At 44.3% G+C, this 21624-nt stretch overlaps 1 protein-coding gene and 1 pseudogene across 2 annotated transcripts in view; both read left to right on the top strand.

Moving 5' to 3' along the window:
• The window catches only part of Cacna1d (calcium voltage-gated channel subunit alpha1 D), a 357002-nt gene that overhangs the window by 12300 nt on the left and 323078 nt on the right, over positions 1-21624 (top strand). The gene's annotated exons all lie outside the window — the stretch shown is intronic.
• LOC103749036 overlaps positions 4822-21624 on the top strand; it is a 60664-nt pseudogene continuing 43861 nt past the window's right edge.

Raw genomic sequence — 21624 nt, forward strand, 5'->3', positions numbered from 1 at the left:
TTTGTTTGCTTGTTTTTTTTAAAAAAATATTATTTTTATTTTATGTGTATGAGTGTTTTGCTTGCATATATGTAAGTGTACCTGTGTTGTGCAATGCTTGTGGAGGTTAGAAGAGGGTGTTGGATCCCCTGGAACTGGAGTTACAGACAGTTGTTAGCTGCCATGTGGGTCCTGGGAATCTAACCCAGGACCTCTGTAAGAGCAGCCAGTGCTCTTAACTGCTGAGCCATCTCTCTGGCTCCCCTTGTTTTTTACAAGGTGAATCTCATTGTTGAATAGTCAGGTATTAGACAGGCAATCTTCCCAACTCAGACCCTTTAACAAACAATACTGTCTTAAAATGAGGACATTTGGTGGGTATGTTAGAGTGTTAGCCAGAACTCTTGGATTATGCTTAAATTGGCTTAGCTGAAAGAAAAAGTATGGATCTGTGTACCTGCAGTTACTAAGTGATCAAACCCAGGGCCTCATGCATTGTAAACTGGAGCTCTCCCACTGAGCCTCACCCCTATTGCAATTTATTAGCTCAGCCTAACTGAAAAGTCCAGTTCATCAGATGCATCTAGAAAGGGGGCTCAGAGATGTTGGCAGAATTTCATTCTCATCCTCCACCTGTCGGGCTTCCTAGGCCAGAGTCTCATTGGCTCTTGCTGGCCAGCCTCACATACTGCCTCTTACAAGCATTATCCGGGGGAAGGTATGTGGGAGATGGATTCCTTTCTTAACCTCTGCTCAAGTATTACAAATGATCATGTGAGGAAACAGAGACCCTTATGGTATATTGGGGGCCAGGTCCTCCTCCCCTGGCATTTGTCTAATTTTAATTGTCTGCAAATGTGACAAGTACCTGTTTGTCCAGTGGTAAAGATAAATGTCTTGTTAAATACTGGTGATGGTGGGGGAACCTCTGAAGAGACCCCAACAACTCCTTATTAAAGAAGAGTTACTAAACAGCAGCCAGATCATAGGAACTATACCTGCGCTACTGCAGCTAGACCGATACACTGCAGGCAGAAATGTTGGTCCAGTGTCCTTGGCCCAGCAGGGGCCTGCAGGTCATCCAGGAGGAGATTTTAGCATCCTTACTCATGTCTCCTACTGTGCACAGACTCCTGGGGCTCTCTGCCATTAAAGTTGTGTATCTTCCAAGTCCTGTTCTGTTCATGTGATGGAAATCAGGAAAGTGGCGGAAGGTGTCTTGCCTTTTAAATTCAGGTGGATTGATATTCTCTAGGTTGGGGTTCATGTGGGCAGTAAGGATGTTTGGTTAGGCAGGGAAAGCTGGAAATGGGGGATGTGGGAAATAAAATATGAGAAAATCTGTAGGTAGGAATGAAGAAGGAACTGCTTGAGGTAATCAGTCAGTTTTATACCAACCTGCTCTGTCTCTGTCTCTCTGTCTCTCTCTGTCTCTGTCTCTGTCTCTCTCTCTCTCTCTCTCTGTATGTGTCTTGCTGTGAGCTTGGGGGGTGGGAGTGTCATTGATACAGACCTTGTAGGATGAAGCCTTCTTCACAGTATAAGGATGAAGAAGGGCTCCAGACACTGCTCAGGATGGGGAAAATGTCTCTTCTCCAGAACCTCAAAGTAGTTATATTTTCTTTTATTTTCTAGAGACAAGGTCTTAGAAACTTACAGTCTTCCTCCCTCAGCCTCTGCAGTGCTGGGATGACATAGTTGTTTCTGCTAATTAATCATTTTATGTGTGTATGTGTTGTATGTACATGTTCATGTGGTGTGTGCCTTTGAGAGCATGTGCATGTGTATGCTTGTGCGTGTGGAGACCAGAGGTCTATATCCACTGTCTTCTCCGTTTCTTTCTACCTTAGGTTTTGAGACAGGGTCTTTCACTGAATCTGGAGCTCATTAATTTGTCCTGGCTGGCTGACCCATGAGCTCTAGGGATCTGCCCATCTCTACCTCCTGGTGCAGAGATTCTGGATGTGTGCTGCTGTACCTGGCTTTTACCTGGGTGCTAGAGATCCAGACTCAGGTCCTCATGCTTGTGTGGCAAATGAGCCATTTCCCTAGTTCCTCTGCTATGTTTAAAAAAAATTTCTTCCCTGATAGGTGAGTGGTAATTTTAGAAGTCCAGAACATCTTTTGAAATTGTTGAATGAGTAAATGTGAGGGTCAGGCTGCAGGGAATTGTGGGGCTGGCTGAGGGGAGGGAAGGCAGGTGCAGACTGCTGCAGACTAAGTAGTGGAGTAGTACCCTCCTGGCCATTGGGCCCTGTAGGAACCCAGCTTGAAAAGATAAGTGTGAGGATACACAGGGCTGGGTGAGAGGTTCAAGTTCCTCCATCTTCTCCCTGAGGGCAGTCAGTGTTGAAGGGTCCACCCTGTCCCAGTGTCCATGGGGAAGTCTGACACAATGTGAATTCATAGATATTCACAGAGCTGTGAGGACATTGTTTATAGAAATCAAAGGAGTTGGGGAGGGGGCTCAGATGGTAAAGAGCTTGCCATGCAACTATGAGGACCGGATTTGATCTTTAGCTCCTACATTAAAAAAAATCTGGATGTGATGGTACACATTTTGGAATCTCAGTGCCGAGGAAGCAGAAATAGGAGACTCCTGGGACTTGCTAGACAGTGAGTCCAGCCAAATTCACAAGTGTCAGGTTAGGTAAGGGACCCTGTCTCAAAAAACAAGGTGGGAGTGATTGAGAAGACAGCCGATGTGGACCTCTGGCATCCTCACACACCCACACAGAGAGGAAATTGAGGCACATTTTCTCAATGAATATGTACTGAGACCTAAGTTCCAGAGCATATCAGTCCCTTGACCCTGGCTTCCAGCTTCTTTGGATATGGTTCCCCACGTTGCTGCCTTTTCATTAAGGTAAACCTGTAATGTGGGACTTGGAGAACAGCCCTATTTGTTTTTCATATTTTGCATTCTTACTATATATCATCATTCAACATTTACACAAATAATACACGAATATATTCTTTTAAATAATTAAAATACTACAAAGTAACATCCCCCTTTTGCCCACACAACTCCTTGTAATTACTGTAATCAGTTTGGTGTTAACCTTTAGAGTTGTTTTCATTGTGTGTGTGCATGTAGATATAATCTGTGGCTTTTGAAATATATATGTATGGTTTGGGTATTTTAGATTTCACACAGTGGGGACATAATGTATTATGTATCTTCCCTTTTTGCCACTTACTGTGTCTTGTCGATCTATCCATATGTTATGCAGAGACCTGACCGCTTCCTAGATACTGGGAAAATATTCCATGTAAGAATGGGCCACAATTTATTCTTTTTCCGATGAGCATTTCAGTTAATTCCATAAGTTTTACCCCACTGAATATTGTTCTCTGTGCATATAGCAGACACCTTAGAAGTCAGGCCCTTAGAAGTCAAGACTCTGTGTTGCAGAGTATGTGCATTTTTTGTTGTTATTGTTTTTTTTTTTTTTTGAGACAGGGTTTCCCTGTAGCCACAGCTGATCTGGAACTCATCATGGAGACTAGGATGGCCTTGAACTCACAGAGATCCACCTGCCTCTGCCTCCTGAGTGCTGGGATTAAAGGTGTGCACCACCTCTGCCTGTCTGAGTATGTGCATTTTAAATTTTCATGTGCTCTGCCACATTGTTTTATTTCTAGACCGCATCTCTTTGAGACCAGCAGTCATTTCATCCTGACAAGTGATTACAGTTGCTCTCTATCTCAGTGTATATAGAAAGGACTCGGGGAAGTATGGTCTCTCTTGGTTGTTAGTAGGCATCTCAGTGTGCCTACAGAAGGTCCATGAACCCAAGCCCTAGATAGTAGACTCTTTTTTTGAACCAGTGACTCAGATAAAAGGCAGCAGACTCAATTCTTTTGATGTTTTGGGTACCATGACCTTGTGTGCTGTGTTCATCACGTGTAGTTACTAAGAAGAAATACAAAAATTGAGTCTTTAAACATTTATTATTATTATTATTTATTGTGTGTGTGGCATACATGCATGGAAGTCAGAGGACAACTGTGGAGTGAGTTCATTCCTTCTACCTTTACATGGCTTCCAGGGATTGAACCCAAACCACCAGGCTTATGTATCAAGTGCTTCACCTACCAAATCATCTTTCTGGCCCATTAGATTGAATCTTAGTTTGGGAATGTTTGCTACACTTTAGTTTTGAGATAGATACTGCCTTTGGGTTCCTGTTATTTGGGCAAGAAAATATGTGATAATTTGTGCTGGCCTCTGTTCTTGTATATTAACAATTTTCTTTTTCTTTCTTTTTTTGGGTCTTTTTGACAGGGTGTCCCAGTAGCCCCAGCTGGCCTGGAACTCACTATGTAGACCAGGCTGGCCTCAAAGTCAAGAAATCCTCCTGCCTCTGCCTCCTAAGTGCTGGGATTAAAGGAGTGTGCCACCATGCCCAGCAACAATTTTATTTTTCATACTTACTAAAATTGTGTTGTTGTTATGTATTTGCATAGGATTTATGCTCCTTCTGCTTCCAAAGGCTCTGAGGGGAGTTAGAAAATGGAATTTTAAATTTGTTTACTATTGTATGTCTGTGTGCATGATATGTGTTTGTGTGGGTGCGTGACACAGCGTGTGTGTGTGTGTGTGTGTGTGTGTGTAGGTCAGAGGACAACTTTGTAGAGTTGTTTCTCTCCTTCCATCTTTAGGTGGGTTCTGGGGCTCAAATTCAGGTCACCAGGTTTGCGTGTCGAACTCCTTTCCTCACAGAGCCATCTTATAGGCCCAGAAAGTAGATCTAATGGGGAATTGAAGTAGACGTGCCAAGGCGCTCAGGTGCGGGGATCACCAACACCTGGCACTTCACGGGCTGTCAGTTTCCAGCAATGGCAGCAAAAGACATCCAGATTCGCAGGGCTTCCATCCTTCCACAGAGGGAGGCCGCTTTCACAGAGCACTTTCTAGAAACCGAGTCCAAGGAGGAAGCGACAGCACAGGTCCTCGTACTGGGTAAGCCACGTCTGTGCTGTGCTTTTGTATGACTCAGAAGTGCTGTGCATGCAGATGTCCCCTGCACCCACTCCTTTTCTAAAGGGTTAGGCCACAACGTTAAACTATGGTATGAATGAAAACATTTCTATATTCTCAGAGAACTTTCTGATTCTATAAAATAGGATTAAAATTGTGATATTAAAAATGAATATTTTAACACAGCTATCATTTATTTAATCATTCATGTTTTTGAGCATTTCATTTTATGGAAAATGCAGTCCATTAAGCCCATTTGCTCACTGTGTTAATGTGCTTAAGTCAGAATTCAAAGGGATAGTAAGGATTCATGCAAACAGCCTCCATCCTCCATCCCCCCCAGAACAGTTTTGAAGAAATATGATTTTATTATTTCTAATCTCAGGAAGTGACCAATATTGTAAAAGTAAAGATATCCTTGAATGTTCTTCAGTAACTAGATAACAATGGGGATTAATGAAGCACTGTATTTAAAAGAATGCTTTTAAATTGTACAAAACATCTTAAGTGGGTAAATGGGCCAAACACTGCCTTCTGTACGAGGAGTGAGCCCTTGGTCCTTCTGACTTGATGATGTACAAGGGAACTGCTCTTTGTGCTTTCCAAATTCTGAATTGTTGAAATATAAATTAATGGTGAACCCCTCAAGGCTCTTTTTAGAATTTTTAATCATGCGGAAGTGAAATTAAGACATCTAAAATAATAAATTAGAACACAGAGAACTAGCAAGAATCTGGTAAGAGAGAAGCACTTACCTAGATCTTTTCTGGAAGGCTAGTGCGTTGATAAGACACTGTTGGGGAAACTGGAAAGATGCCTCAGTTGTTAAGACCACTGGCTACTCTTGCAGAGGACCTGGGGACAATTCCCAGCACCCACATGGTGTCTAACAACAGCCCTTAACTCCAGTTCTAGGGGAATCTGATGCCTTTCTTCTGACCTCCATAGACATTGCATGACATAGGTGCACACACATACAGGCAATACACTCATGCACATAAAATAAAAATAACAAATAGAATATATATTTTAATTGGGGGCAGAGAAAGCTTTGGTATGTTAGGTTGACCTTATGAATGAAGCTGATTGAATGTATTAAAGCCAGGTGGGGCAATCGTGGGCTGGGTGCCCTGGTGTTGATTTGCCTCAGTAGTGAACCACGAATACCGTGAGGACCTCAGAAACCCTTCCATGGATGAATCAGTTCTATTTCAAACTCAGCAGTATGACTTGTCCATTGTTACCCAGTGAGAGAGGAGCCAAGCCAGGTCTTAGGCTAGACTGACTGCTCTCCCATTCACTACAGCAGCAAGCTGATTCTCACTGAGGGCTAGGGTTTGAAAATATCAGGGGTAGTAGTGACAAAAGATGATCTCTTTAAGGCAAGCTGGGCATTGAGTCAGCTTTGAATTACCTCAAGATCTCTTCTTTGTATATCTTCTAAATGATCATTTTGCTCATTCCTTTCTCTCCCATCTGGCTTCATAAAATACTTTAAAAATATTTTATTATTTTATGTGTATGAGTGTATTGCCTGCATGTGTATAAGTGCACCTGTGTGGTGCAATGCCCGCAGAGGTCAGAAGGAGGCGTCAGATTTCCCTGGAACTGGAGTTATGGGTGGTTGTTGTGCTGGGAATCAAACCCAGGTCCTTTGCAAGAGCATTCAGTGCTCTTAATCACTGAGCCATCTCTCCAGCCCCTTCATAAAATACTTTATTCTTGCATATGAACCAGCCAGAATCATTCAGCCATAGATGCCTCAGTGTTTGGTAAAGGTGGTTAAGGGCTGGAGTGGTTGAGGCAGTACTGGAGAGATTGGGCACAGCTGGTTCTCAGATGCAGTGGGCTTTCTTTGGTTGTCTGTCTTCTCATGGTTCTCTGGCCCTGTCTTCTTGACTGTATCTGGAGGCACGGTGGTAATGGCCTTTGTTGCCAGCTCATGGCTAGCATTCGTGGAGCTAGGTGGACTTCCCATATATAATCTCCTTAATCCTCACTGTAAATATATGAGTGATATAATGTTAAGATCTTCATTTTATAGGCAAGGAAACAAGGCTCAGGTGGTTTCCTTGCTTGCAGGAAGCTACTGTAGTGACGGGTGGGGCCAGGCTCTAGACCTGGGCTGCTGACCTCAGTCCAGATTCTGAGGCTGATGGTGTCTAAAAACACTGACCAGAGGAGGTAAGATTCAGGAATAGAATCAGAGAGGGAACTGGGGAGGGATGACTACAGAGCCTCATGTGGGTCTCCCTGGGCAGGCTGTACATTTCTGCTCAACTTTTCCATCCCACCACATTCCCACACAGAGGCATTTCCAGGCTCAGGGCAGGAGCAGGGCTTGTGGTTGAAAGAATCAGGGCAGAGGTTTTTATGACCCTGTAGCCCTCTGATGACCCCCACAACCATCAAATTAAAGAGAAAATGATTGGAGGAGTTGACATTTAAGCGACAAGCAGATTTTATTGCATTTTAACTCTTTGGAAAGTGTTGACTTGTGAGTATCACATGTCTGGGGCTCTTGAAATTTCCGTTGTGGTTTGCTGAGCACTGGGAGGCTATCCATAGCCAGCTCTGAGGTTGCTGGTGGGCACTGGAGTTAGATCTGGGCTCAGTTCCCAGCTTTTCCTTTCACAACTGTGTGATAGGAGCAAGCAGCCTTTTTCTTCCTGTGAAAGAGGGAATGAGGCTGATAAAGGGTTATCCCAGGGCCTGGCTCCTAAAAACCCACTGTGAGCTGGGTTTTATAAAGAAACTGAGGCTCAGGGAGACTGGCTATCTTCTAGGACTTCAAGTGAAGGGGCAACAGGATCCAAGCAGCTAAACTGAAGACGTTTTCAGGTCACTTTGCTCAGGTGGTGTTTGCTGTCCAAGGCCACTCACTGTACAGATGCTGTTTTCAACAGACTGATCCAGTCCATATGTCTCACTAAGCAGCCTAAGATGATCTGTCAAAGAGGATCCTGAGTACACCTGCTGAAGAACTGAGTTGGGTATTCAGTCTACTGGTCCTAAGTGGGCAGAGCTTGGACAACTGCTGCTCCTTCAGTGGTCAGGATATCATTCTGCTGTAGCTAGTGTGAATCCTAGTGTTGGAATATGATGTTGATAGGTAAGTCTGTGTCATGCACAGCCTCCACGGGGCTTGTATCACAGAGCCCGACTTCATTCTTACAGTGACCTTATGAGTATTGCTCATGTTTTAGAGACGAGCAGAAGCTTGGGGCTACTGAGTGACATGCTGGAGATCAAGCAGCAGTTGGGACATGGACATCACCTGATCTTTCTGCCATGCTGTTGTCCTAGCATTGTGGAGTCCTCCACTTCATGTCACTTAGGTGGGAGACCTGGGCTTACACAAGGATGATGTGTCTTGCCAGAGGCAGGGCTTACCAGAGCCCAGGTGACTGGTCTCCACCACATGGTCTCTGACCTCACCTGGAGATGGGAGTGATGATAGTAACACTTGCCTCGAGCTGTTGAGAGAATTGAAAGTGCTTTCATGTGGGAACCGCAAGTGCTGGACCATTAATTCTCTTGCACATCAAACTACTCTTTCTCTGGTCATCGGGGTCTGAGTTGACTCCCTCCCTGCTTGGGACAGCAGGGACTTTGGACAAAGTTCTGGGTTTGGGTCTCCCTTTAGGTGTTGTCTAGCTTTGTGACTGAACACGTGACCCTCCCTTCCTTGGCTTTGGCTTTGTCATCTTGGAAAGAAGGGGTAGAAATCTTTCTTTCACTTTTGGCATGGGGTCACTGTGAAGAATCAGTAAAGTAACATCCAAGTGAGCCCTAGTTTACCAAAAGATATTAGTTAATGGGTCAAGAGTAGCTCCAGAGAATTTTTCTTTTCCTCCTTTCAAGGGCTTGGCAGTGACCAAGCATTGGGGAGCATCTTTTCCATTTTCCTCTTTGAAGTGCTCTAGGGTTTTGATAAACCAGCCACAGGTCACACCTGTTAAATGCCCATGATCTTTTGAGAGTTTCCTTTCCTTGGCCTCATGAACTTTTCCTTTTCTCTTGTAGCTCTGCCCACACAGTGGGAAGAGGAGCATGTCCCTTCCCTTTCCCTCAGCATGGAGCTTGCTCCTGTTCCTAGCTCAGGGCTTGTTGGCTACAGAAAGTTGTAGGGGCAGCCAGTATGTTGGCCTGCTGGCCAGCTGCTCTTAAGAGATGCTGAGGTCATTGTCTCTGAGCTGGGAGCTGGTGGCTGAGAGCAGAGCAACATGCATGCGTGTTGATAGTGTATTCCACTGATGCTTCTGTGGGAATGTGTTGCCCTTGTGCCTGATCTACTAAGGCCTCTGTGTTGTGACTTACACTGTTCGTAGGGACTAGGATGGACATTTTGTATGGGTTTGCTTGCTTTCAGAACAAAGCAGTAGAAGAGTGACTCACATCCCCATTTTGCAGATGAGGCAAATAAACTTCTGAAGAGTTCCCTAAATACTGTTGAGGGAATCAACCTGCAGAGGGCCAGTCAGTGGTCACTTCACCATTCAGTGCCATGTCCTGCAGTGAGCATGGGGAATGTCCTGGAGAGAATGCTGAGCTTGGAGGCAGGAGACCTGGCTTTGAGGTCCCACCCTGTGACTTTACTTCTGTAGGACCCTGGCTTTCCTCAGTGGTCCTAGAGAGTGCAAACTTCAGTGGGATGTATAGGAAAGCAGTTCATCTATGTCAGGGTATACACGAAGAGCATTGTCCTTGTTATTGTTTGATAAAGAGTAACTGCAGAGAGAGGACTGTAGGCCTCATCTTCTCTCCAGAGAGCAACACAGGACCCCGAACCTCAGTTTCATTCTTGTCTCCCCAAGATTCCAGTGCCAGGCTGGGCTCTACATGGAAGAATCACACCATACCGGCTAGTGCATTCAGGGCAAAGATTCTGGGGAGGGGGGCGGCTGATGATGCAGATGGAGATGAAGCATAGAGAGGGCCTGACAAGCCTATCAGACCTAGAGCTTGTCAGACCTGGAGCTTGATGCCCCTTCCTACCCACCCAGGAGTTACTACTTCAGAATTTCAAAACCAGCTGTTATTTGAAATCTGGATTGTTCCTGAGCTCTTTGAGATTTGTGGAATTCACCGTGCTTGTGAAATGCAAACCACAAACGATTTTGCCTAGTAATGGATAGGCTTAGGACCTAGCCAGGCCTCTGGGCAAGCCAATGACATTTCCTGGTGTTAAGTGTGAACAGAGCACAGTTAATATCACATCTTCACCCTGTTCCTCAATTTGTCTTCATTTTATCTGTGATAAAAAACCGAAGTAATGCATTTGGTCATTGCCTGGGGCTGGGTATCCATCTGAGGCTGGACGTTCTGCCACATGGGTCTCACTCCTTCCAGGGGCGGTGGCTGTGCACTTGGGTGCCGACCTGGATTGTTTTCTAGAGCACCAAGAGGACTAGTCCCCTGGGGGAAGCCAAACCATAGGTCTGCTTGTGTTTGATGTGAGACTGTTTTCCTATTTCTAATGAGAATCTGAACTTCTTGTGGGCAGGGATAGTCTTCTCTCTTTATCATAAATCTTGCACAGCCTCTGGCATGGGGTGCTTAACATGACTGACTATCAATGACACTTCACTGTGTAAGAGTCGACCCAGAGGTTGCTTTGTTTTGACTATTTTGTTTGCTCCTTCCTTCCTTCCTTCCTTCCTTCCTTCCTTCCTTCCTTCCTTCCTTCCTTCCTTCCTCCCTCCCTCCTTTCCTTCCTTCCTTCCTTCCTCTGAAAAAGAATCCCTTCCTTTCCTCCCTCCCCCCTTCCTGATCTCACTATATAGTCCAGGCTGGCCTTGAACTCTAGATTCTCCTGCTTCAGCCTCCCAAGTGTTTGGATTATAGGTTTGTGTCACCACATTTGGCTTGCTTTGACTATTTTTTCCTCTCTCTTACTCTTCCCCCTTTCTCTTTTGAGACAAGGTCTTGTATAACCCAGATTGGCATCCAACTCATTACCTAGCTGAGGACAACCTTGAACTTCTGGTCCTCTCGCTTGTATCACTTCAATGCTGGGATTGTAGGAGTGTGTCTCCTTGCCTGGCTTATGCAATGCAGGGACTAGGGACTAAACCCAGGGCTGTGTGTGTGTGTGTGTGTGTGTGTGTGTGTGTGTGTGTGTATGCAATGCAGGGACTAAACCGAGGGCTTTTGTGTGTGTGTGTGTCTGTGTGTCTGTGTGTTTGTGTGTATATGTGTGTGTTCATGTGCATGTGCCAAGGCATACATGTGAAGATTAGAGATTAGGGGACAATTTGTAGGAATCAATTCTCTCCTTCCACCATGTGGTTCTTAGAGAACAAACTCAGGTTACTAGACTTGGTGGCAAGAACCTTTACATTGAGCTATCTCATTAGCCCCTGACATTTTCTCCACAGGGATTTGATGGTCTCTCTTTCCAACCTGGAACAATGTTAGAGTTGGAGAGAGCTTCTCTTTCCCACCCCCAGGCCCTTGGAGAGAGACTCGGATTGCCCAGTGAAAACACCTGAATTTACTGGATTGAAACAGATTCCTCCTCAGAACAGCCATTCTGGTAGCTGTACCCATGATGTTAGAAGACTTGTCTTCAGAACTGCATCCAGAGCCTCTTTCTGCTTTTGATTCTGCCTTTCTTCTGGCTGGAGATGGGGCGGTCCAGGTTTATTGCTGAACTTATTCTCCAGCCATTGTGTCCAACTCTTGGGTATTTGTAAGAAAATGAAATCTATCTTCAAAGAATCAAGTCTTCCTGTTTTCGAAGCTCTCAAATGGAATGTGTCAGGGGCTCTCACGAAGATTTTTACTGGCATCTTGAAAATGTTCTGAGGAATGGCAATACTATTAGAATTACGTGTCTGGCTTCCTAAACTCACTACTTGGAAGGGAACACTTATTTACATGAGTCTGGTGTGTTTATTAAACAAAACAGCCCTACTGTTTTGCTGTCACACTTCTCCAAGTCTGTGGTCTTGTTTGCCTGAACTTTCTCCTGTGCCCAGAATTCTTGCACCCAGACTTTTCCTTTGGCCCTAAGAAAGTGCTATAGTGAGATGTTTTATTCCTGGCTCCCATCTGGATTTTAGAGGACTTCTTTATTCCTTGGTAAGGCATACCTCAGGTTATCCCAGAGAAATGTGAGTCAGGGAACTCAGTCCCAGATTTCTGCAGAGCAGCGGTATGTGCTGACCCCCTCCAGGGCTGGGGGCTCCTTGGGAAGCCATGAAATTAGACTGTTCACAGCTGTTGCTTGAGTTATTTACAGAAGCAAAGTTACTTCGGTTGTGGGCAGGGTTCCTTGGGCTTGACTCAGGAGACAGTGTACATTTCTGTGTGTGTGTGTGTTTTTTTTCTTTTTAAGAAAAATGCATTTCTGATAGTAGGAAAGTACAATGTCACGTTGGCTGTAGCAGAGTTCTCCACTCTTGTTGGTGAGCCAGCACCAACCGCTTCATGAGGAAGCCCCTCCTTCAGTTATGAGTGAATTGTCTTTGCCCTACGTCAGTGTTTCGTAGGCAGGCTCAGACGAGCAGCACTAGCCACAGACACTTTGAATTGGGACCTGAGGTGAAAGAGAAAAAAGAATTAACTGTGTAGGAGTGATGAATTAATTGTGTAGGAATGATGGCATGTTTGTAGCTTTCTTTCTTTTTTTTTTTAGAGCATGCACTTCAGTTTAAGTTGTACAATCCAATGGTTTTTAACTATATTAACAGAATTGAGTAACCATCATCAAAATCAACCTTAAGAACATTTCTAGCACCTCAAATGAAATCCCACAAGCCGTCACTCTATCCACCCCGCTCTTGCTCCAGCTCTGCCCCTCAAACACTCTTCTTCCTGTTTCTATAGATTTGTTAGCTCTGAATATTTCATATAAATAACTCATACAGTAGTAGGTAGTCTCTCTGTTCTGCATAGCATACTGTGTCAGTAGTTCGTGTATTTTGATGTCCGAATAATCTCCCATTGTATGGATATACCACATTTTATTTATCCCTCCATTAACTGATGGGCATTTGTGTTGTTTGCATTCTTTTCTTGAGATGGGTGTGTGTGTGTGTGTGTTTCACTGTGTGGATGAAGCTGGTCTTTAACTCCTGGATTTAGTGATTGTTCTGCCTCAGCCTCTGGAGCTGGTTGGGTAAACAGGCTTACCATCATGCTTAGCTGTTTCTGCTTTTGGCTGTCATGAATAATGCTGCTAGAATATTCATGTGCAGTTTTCGTGGAATATATGGCTTCAGTTTTCTCGGTATTTATCTCATAGTGGAATTGCCGGGGATGTAGTAATGTTAACATTTTGAGGTACTGACAAATTGTTTTCCGAAGCAGCTGGGCTGCTTCACTTCCCCACCAGCAAAGGATGAAGGTTCCAATGTCTACTGTGCTCACACTTGGTATTGCCATTCTTAGATTATAACCATCCTGGCGGGTGTGACGTGATATCTAATTATAGCTTTGATTTCCATTTCCCTGATGACTAGTTATAGTATCTTTTCACATGCATGTTGGCTGTTTGTTTAGTGTGTTTGGAGAGATGTCTGTTCAGATCCTTTGCTTTTTTTATTTTTATTTCCTTTTGCTTTTAGGTGGTAGGGCTTGAACTCGGGCTTTTCCACATATTAGGCAAGTACTGTACCACTGAGCCACATTCCCAGTCTCTTGATTCATTTTTACATTAGGTCATTTTTATTGTTGAGTTGTAAGAGTTCTTTCTATATTCTGGATACCAGTTCTTTATCAAAAATATAATTTGCAAACATTTTCTCCTTTCCTGTTTGTTTTTGCCTCACTTTTTTTTTTTTTGTTTGTTTGAGAAGAGGTTTTCCTGTTGGCCCAGCTGGCCTGGAACTTCTTAGATACTGTGAAAATATCCGTGTGAGAATGGATCACAATTTAGGTAGTTATTCTCTTTCTGATGAGCATTCAGGTTAATTCCAAAAGTTTTGCCCCATCGAATCGCCTTCTGTGTGCCTCTTTGTGCACATACGCAGCCCTTCTCTGGTAAGTCCTTAGGAGTCAAGACTCTGGGTTGCAGAATATGTGCTTTTTTTTTTTTTTTTTTTTTTTTTTTAGAAAGGGCCTCCCTTGTGTCCCCCCTGGGGTGGAATGGGGACCAGACTGGCCTTTTTTTCCAAGGGGCCTGCCTGCCTCTTCCTCCCCCTCTGCCTCTTTTTTTTTTTTTTGAGACAGGGTCTCCCTGTAGTCCCAGCTGGTGTGGAATGGAGACCAGACTGGCCTCTATCTCACAGAGGTCTGCCTGCCTCTGCCTCCACCTCTGCCTCTGCCTCCTGAGTGCTAGGAGTAAAGGCCTGTGCTGCCATGGCCAGCTGTACGTCCAGCCCTTCTCATTTTCTGGATGCTATGCTTCCAGCATAAAAGTTTGAAATTTTGATTAAGTGCTGTGCATATTTCTTTGTGTGTGTGTGTGTGTGTGTGTGTGCTGTATATGCATGTGTGTGTGCTGGTATATGTGCCTGTGGAGCCCAGAGGAGGACATTATGTGTCTGCCTTACTCTCTTGAGATAGAGCCTCTCATTGAACCTGGAGCTAGGCTGGCTGGCGGCAAACCCCAACAAATCTATCTCTGTCACCCCTCCTCAGCATTTGGGTTACAGGTGTATGAGCAGGACCACACCCAGCTTTTTAGGTAGGTTCTGGGGATTTGAACTCAGGTCCTCATGTTTGTGCAGCAAGAGCTCTTGCCCACTGAACCATTCCCCAGACCTTCCTGTACATTTTTGAAGCATACATTCTTATCTTAGAAACTTAAAATTATAAAGGGCCTTAAATATGTCTTGTTTTACTTCTCTTGTCTGAATGATGGTGGGGCAGGGGCACCTGGTTTAGAGAGGATGGTACTTGCTCAAGGTCATAGACTACAAATAGGCCTGGAATTCTGAACTTTTACCTTGGGGCATGCCCAGTTTCTATCCCCCCACTTTTTGTGAAGGTGGGAAGGTTAGGTTCAGTATTTAGGGAAAGAGAATTGGTAGTCTGTAAAAATGGTCTACCTTGAAGCACAAGGACTTCAAACTCTGTTTTATTTATGGATGAGACTGACCCAAGGCACTCCTCTATTTCTTTTGTTTTTCTTTTTTTGACAGGGTCTCACTGTGTAGCCCAGGCTGGCCTCCGATTCCTTATCCTCATGCCTATGCTGCCTGAGTGCTGGGTTTCAGGCAATGTACTGCCTTGCCCCTGCCTTTGCTTTTAGAGAAGGGCCCTATTGGAAATTTGGTCCTTTGTTTCTAAGGTGCACTGCCTGAGAGCCTTGGGCCACACTGTCCAAGATGGTAAAATGGTGATCACTGGTCATTTTGTGTCTGTGTATGGGCTACCAAGTCACATGCATGTGCAATGTTGCCATCACAGCAGCAGGCTCCCTGGGACAGCACTGGCTCCAGCCAGTGGCATTTCATCCACTCTGACTCAGGTTGGTGCCCTGGACTTACAGTCATGCTTCTTCATCTTCTGTCTGTTCTCAGTCTATGTGCTGTGCACGAGGTTCCTCTGGGCTTCTTGGCAGGCCCTCTCCTCTGCTTACATGGTCTGTGGGCCTTGCTGGCAGAGACACTTCCTATGTGTGGTTTCTCGACTCGGTTATTAGTACTGAGGCAAGTGTCTCTCCTCCCTTCAGTCAATAGATATGGCTTACAGAAATAGAGCTGACAGATGCTTGAGATGGCGTGTTCTTTTTTGGAGATGCTCACTTTGAAAAATGAATGGACGAAAGATGTGCCCTTTGAATAAGGAGAGAGGTTGAAGACGCCTTGGGTGTAGTCCTATTGATTGGTGGCCTTTGGATAGGTGTCTCCTTTTAGAGCTGGTTGGTTCCAAGATTTTACAAGATTCTTTTGAAGTAGGATGGGAAGAAAGAGTTGATAGAAGAGAACCTGGGCATTCTGAGACTTGACATGAAGGATTCTGGGTCTAGTTCTGTCTAGTACTCTTTAGGAGGCTCTTTGGGAGGCCAGAATTTCAGATGTCTAGAATCCTTAGGGCCATGTAAGCCATTGATCCCAAGGTCATCAGGGCTGCAGAAAGAATCAAAAGAAGGGCCTCATGTGCAAAGCCATTCTATGTCTTAGTGGCAGGAGGCACCGTGGCTGTATGCAGATAGACTATATTATATAGTCCAGAGAGGAGCCTAGGGAGTGTGTCAGAGAGAGGGTTCACCAAAGGTCATAGCATATCAGTAGTGATGAAACTGAGGCTAGGTCCTCTGATACCTTGTAAGGTACAGATTCCAAACACTCAATGTTGTGTCTTCACTTACATTAAGGCTAGCACTTCACATGCACCAACAAGCAAAGCAATGTCTCAGACACTTTGCCTGGGCTTAGATATCAATTTATTTAACCCACATTGGGCACTAGGTCCTACCCCCAAGCCTGCCTTTGCTACTCATAATTAGGAAGTATGAAGAAATCTTTAAATTATGGCAAGATCACTAGGGCTCTCATTTCTGTCTCCAGCTTATCTCCTGGATCTGTTTTCTGCAGGGAGGTCTGCCCTTGACTTTAAAGAAAGCTCCTGGAAACAAAGAGCCTTGTTGTTGTTGTTGTGAAGGTCAGCTTTCTCCACCAGACTCAGAGCCTTGAGGGCAAGGACAGCATGGCCTCTGTCCTCACTCGGACTGGCACAGAGTGTTCTGTTAGTGAATATCTATGGAATTTCTCTTGTCTGGGAGATGTCCCCTTTTGATGGGTTTCTGAGGTATGAAGTCCCTTCTCTCCGTGCTTCTGATATATTAGCAATTCCAATTTGGAAATTGTAGCCATCACAATGGAAGTTGCCCATTTTGCCTTTGAACTTGATAAGAGCTGGTGAACTTCCATACTTGTCCTGAGAATGTACGGTTGCTTTTTTATTTTGCTGGATTGGGCTGAAGGTGGACAGAACCCAACAGGACATCCTGGGAAGGATTCCCAGAGCAAGGAGGGGACAAGCATGGAATGGGGGAAGGAATTCTGTGCCATAAATACAGAATATCTTGTTTAATAGCGGAACTTTTTGCTTTCTCCTGTAGAGCTGGCAAACAGTTCTTTACAAAGACAAGCTAATGAGTACTGTGCCAGCACACAAAACTACAGGATAAATTTATGCACCAGTTTAGCACTTGAAATGCAGTTTACAAAAGATCTGCATGAAAATCTTAAAAACAGGTTGAAAACGTCCTAGGTGCAGCTGGTGTGCCTCCAGTTTAGTTATTAGGGACAGGGCTCTAGGGACATGATTGTGAGCAGAGACGCGACCTGGGTCAGAGCACCTGGGCACCTAGTCTCTGAAGCCTCTTTGGGGGTTCATTTTTAATTAATTCCTTGTTCAGCTTTGACCAGGACCCATGCTTCTCTGTTTGGAGCAGAGGAAGTTTTCGGGCTGAATTACTTGGATGGTTGCCTTTGTTTTCCTTTCACATAGCCTGTGGGTATCTGGCCTTTTCAGCCAAAGAAAATGGAAATGGTTTTAAACACTCACTTGAGCTATGAATTTCAGCTGTGTATTAATTTGCTGCTCCCTCCTTGATTTTCATATCATCTGAGAAGCAGTGAAATGACAGGGGAAGGCCGCCTGGGTCCTTTGGACATACTGAGTGGCCTGGAGCTGTGGGTAGGGCCTGGGGAGTGTGGATTTATGCCCTCTGCTTGTTGGTGTCCACAGAGCCCCCTCCTGCTCTCTCTCCCTCCACCCTTCCCTCATCCTTTGTGTATTTGAGCTTTCACTTAAGATTTCATTTGGGTAAAAAGTTTCTGATAACTGCTTTTGTAGGCAGTAGAAGAGAGATCTGGCTTATCCTTACTGAAGTCAGAAGGACTCTATTTCAGGCAGAGCTCTTGCTTCCGCCCCCTAGGAGTGAGCCTCAGGGTAGATTATATACTAAGACCTCACTTTTCCCTGAAGGTCATAACTATTGCTTAGTTCTTTGGGGATGCAGAAGGAACCTGGTATCAGGAATGAGCACAGTCCCTATAAATAAGTGGTTTCTGCACATTACTGACATGATGACAAATAGTGTTATCTCCACTGTAAAATGAAATAATGGGTTAGATCAGGCCATGAACCCACTCCTGCCTTCTTCCCAAACTGTCTCCGAAGGAAGGGAAGATGTAGCAATATAGAGAAGCTGGGAAGCCAAATACCATAGCTGTTCAACAGGGATGCAGGGATTTCGGCAGGAATGAGCTAGAATTGATGGTGAAATGCTCACTATACGGTTTTGCATAGTTTTGTTATTTTCTGCGTTAGGCATATGTTTTTCTTGGGAGAGCCAGAAGGTGACCTATTTAATTTCTGTATGTTGGAGCTCCAGAATGTTCCAAAGATCAGGCCAGTTCACTAAACTCTAACTGGGGGTCAGAAGTCAGTCTCTGGCCACAAGGTGCTTGTGGTTCAACAGAAGCAGACAACACTGGGGTGTGTGTTACTGTTTCACAGCTTATAAGCAACGCTTCCAAACTCAGTACAGACTAGATTAAGTAAAATAGGAATTTATCTTAAGATAAATCCTGGAGTTAGCTTAGGGGTTCTGATGATGTCAGCGGGATCTGGTTTCTTTCTCCCCATTCTGGCTCCACTTCCTGTGTGCTGACACCATTCTCAGACTTGACTTCCCCTTGTAATTCAGGAGGCTGTCAACAGTTTCTCAGCCTATCTCCTTCCACCATCATCCAGCGGAAGAAAGTGTGAGTCTTGGTCTAGCCCCACAAGACAGACTCTGTTGGCTCAGACTGGGTTACATGTATATCCTGAACCAGTCTCAGGCACACAGCCGCAGGAAGCCCCAATGACTGAAGCCCAGGTCATGTCCTTCACCCCTGGACCAGGTGTTCCCTAAATGGCCTAGGAATGGAGACAATTCAAATATTGATTACTTGGACAGGGTAACACGATCAGGCTTGACCTCTGGTCTGATATGGGTTAAACACATTATCTGGACTGTAGGAAGGAGCATAGGAGGTGGAGATTGTTACTATTTTCTGATTTATCCAATGACAGGGCACATTGCCAGATAGTATCTGGAAAGGTTGTTTTAGGGTTAACCTTCTATGAGCCTATGAAAATTTTTCCTGCACTGTCCGTCACTGCTGGGCATCTGAGAGCTTTCTTGGTAGGGAGAGGTAGAAAGCTTTCCATCATCATAGCCTCACAGAGTGCAAGTCCAGAGGGCTTGGGGTCATTCTCTCATTGATCCTTGTGATGAAGCAAAGCAGGAATCACAACTCAGGACTCAGAAAGATGGAATGACGTGCCCAAGGACATAGTGGCTGGAAAGTCGTGGGCAAGGCCACTGTCAGGCGTCATCTCTGGTGTCCATTCTGCTCCTCCACTGCAGATTTTCCTTTGTGGTTCAGTCTGTTGAGTTTGTTAGATATCCACCATGGCTTTTGATGGATTTGCCTGGAGAGTTGTATGGTGTAGCGCATCCTGATAAACTTTGAGTTCCTAGAGTGAAAACACTATTGTCTTTTTACTTTATCTTTGTTCACTGGCTTGATTGATCAGGATTGAATTTGCAAACCTCTTCTGCCATTAAAGCAAATTACCACAATTCCAGTTGCATGAAATAGCATCAGTCAAGTTTATGCATTTTGGTTATAGCCAGTAGTTTCCCAATTAGAATGTGAAAAGCTGTCCAGCAGTTTCAAGTTCTGACTTACCCAGGTAAAGATTTCTCAGAGAGACTTAGACTGCTGTAAATGATAGTTAGAACCCCAGTTCTTGGTCTATTAATGCATGGTTCATTTTTTCCTATCTACACTCCTTAAAGCATTGTACACTGGCGGTACTTACAGTACAGGATCATAATTACAGCATTAATTACTTGAGAAAAAAGGAGTGTGCCTAGCATCCAGTAGACTGTCATTACAGTATTGTTAATACTGTGCTCTCGTGTTTAACAGCACTGTGTTTTAAGACTTTCCAAATGTATAGATGAGCTTAGTCAATAGCATGGTGCACATTAAAGCTCCTCGAGCATGCCCTCTCATGTATGTGTGAACGAAGCAGTCATCTGGGGCAAATTTATCAGTTATTAGGCAGTTTTAGGGTGGGTGACATCTGGTTGACTGACAAGTGAGACTAAAACAAGATTGCCTGACTCATAATGCATCAGGATGGGAATTCTGTGAAGACATATGAGACCTTGACCATTGTCTGAAGATACACAGGTATTTCTGTGAAGATATCTCTTGTCTGAGACCAAAGTACAGACAAATAATGGGTGTTTTTGAGGTTGCCATATTTCCTGGGAGGTACATAAAGGGTAAGAACCTGAAGCATCCTGCTGTGCTAGAGAGCTTAAGCTGTCAACTTGACACACCTGGGTAGAGGGAACCGCAGCTGAGGGATTTCCTCTATTGAACTGGCCTGTGGCCATGTCTGTGGGGCATTTTCTTGATTATTAAGTGATGTGGGAGGGCTCAGCCCACAGTGGGTGGTGCCACCCCTGGGCAGGCTGACCTGTATTGTGTAAGAAAGCAGGCTGAGCACAGGGCAGGGAGCTAGTCTGCTTCAGTTCCTACCTTCAGGCTCCTGCCCTGAGTTCCTGCCTTGGCTTCCCTTCACAGTGGACTGTGAACTGTAAGTCAAATAAACCCTTTTCTCCCTCAAAAGGTTTTATCACAGCAATAGACATTTAACTAAGATAACTGCTTAATGAATTTACATATGTGCATCTGTGTAGCTACCATCCACATGAAGATAGAGAAAATTTCCATCACTCTAGAGGGTTCCTTCCTAGTTCACTCACTGATCTAGATTCCTACCCAAGACAGGGTCTTCCTGTAGCCCTAGCTGGCCTAGAACTGTGTAGATCAGGCTGGCCTCAATCTCACAGAGACCCACCTGTCCCTGCCTCTCAAGTGCTGGGAATAAAGACATACACCACCAGGCCCAGCTGGAAATCCTGTTTTTATTTCAATCAAAGTTGTGTATTTATGAGCTTCATGGTGATGGAATCACACAGTTCATCCTGTTATATGTCTATCTTCTTTTGATGAATATAATGTCAGAAGCACAGGTTTCTGCAGTCACGGTTGGTTTGTGAATTCAACCAGAAATGAAAAGACTTCGAGAAACTTTGATAGATTCTTGTGGGCAACATATATCCCAGGATGAGATCATGAAATGGAACCATTAAGGTGAAGGAAAGCTAGTGTCCCCTATAAAAGGACTTTCCTGGAGTTGGAAACATCAGGATTGAACATCCTTTCTTTGCCTGGTCTGTGGTATCCTATACCTCTGTCTCATCTACCATACAGGAACTGGATAGTTCTAGTTGCTTGTCTATAGCTTAATGTGGTAGGTAACATTACAGCATTTTATGAGGTCAGTGATTGCTTATCTTGTATTCTGTATTTTTTCTATTCTGTATATTTTTCTTGATCTTAGAATAATTATTTTATATGCAGTATGAATGGAAAGTATTTTATAGAGATTTACTTTTTGTTTTTATTGCTTATTTTTTGTTTTAAATTTCATACCTTGCCGTTTGTCATTTTCTTATTTTTTGCTTTAATTAAACCCTGGAGGAAAAAAAGCTGGCTCAGTTGTAGTTCTTTAATTTGGAGAAATTAGAATTTAACCTACATTTGGATGTGTTTTTCAGTAGTGTTAAGTAAATATGAGCCATACAACAGTTCTGCTTTTTTTCTAAAGGCTTTAGAGCTTTCTGG

The sequence above is a fragment of the Nannospalax galili genome, unplaced genomic scaffold (assembly GCF_000622305.1).
Source record: "Nannospalax galili isolate Female #2095 unplaced genomic scaffold, S.galili_v1.0 scaffold485, whole genome shotgun sequence".
Lineage (NCBI taxonomy): Eukaryota > Metazoa > Chordata > Mammalia > Rodentia > Spalacidae > Nannospalax > Nannospalax galili.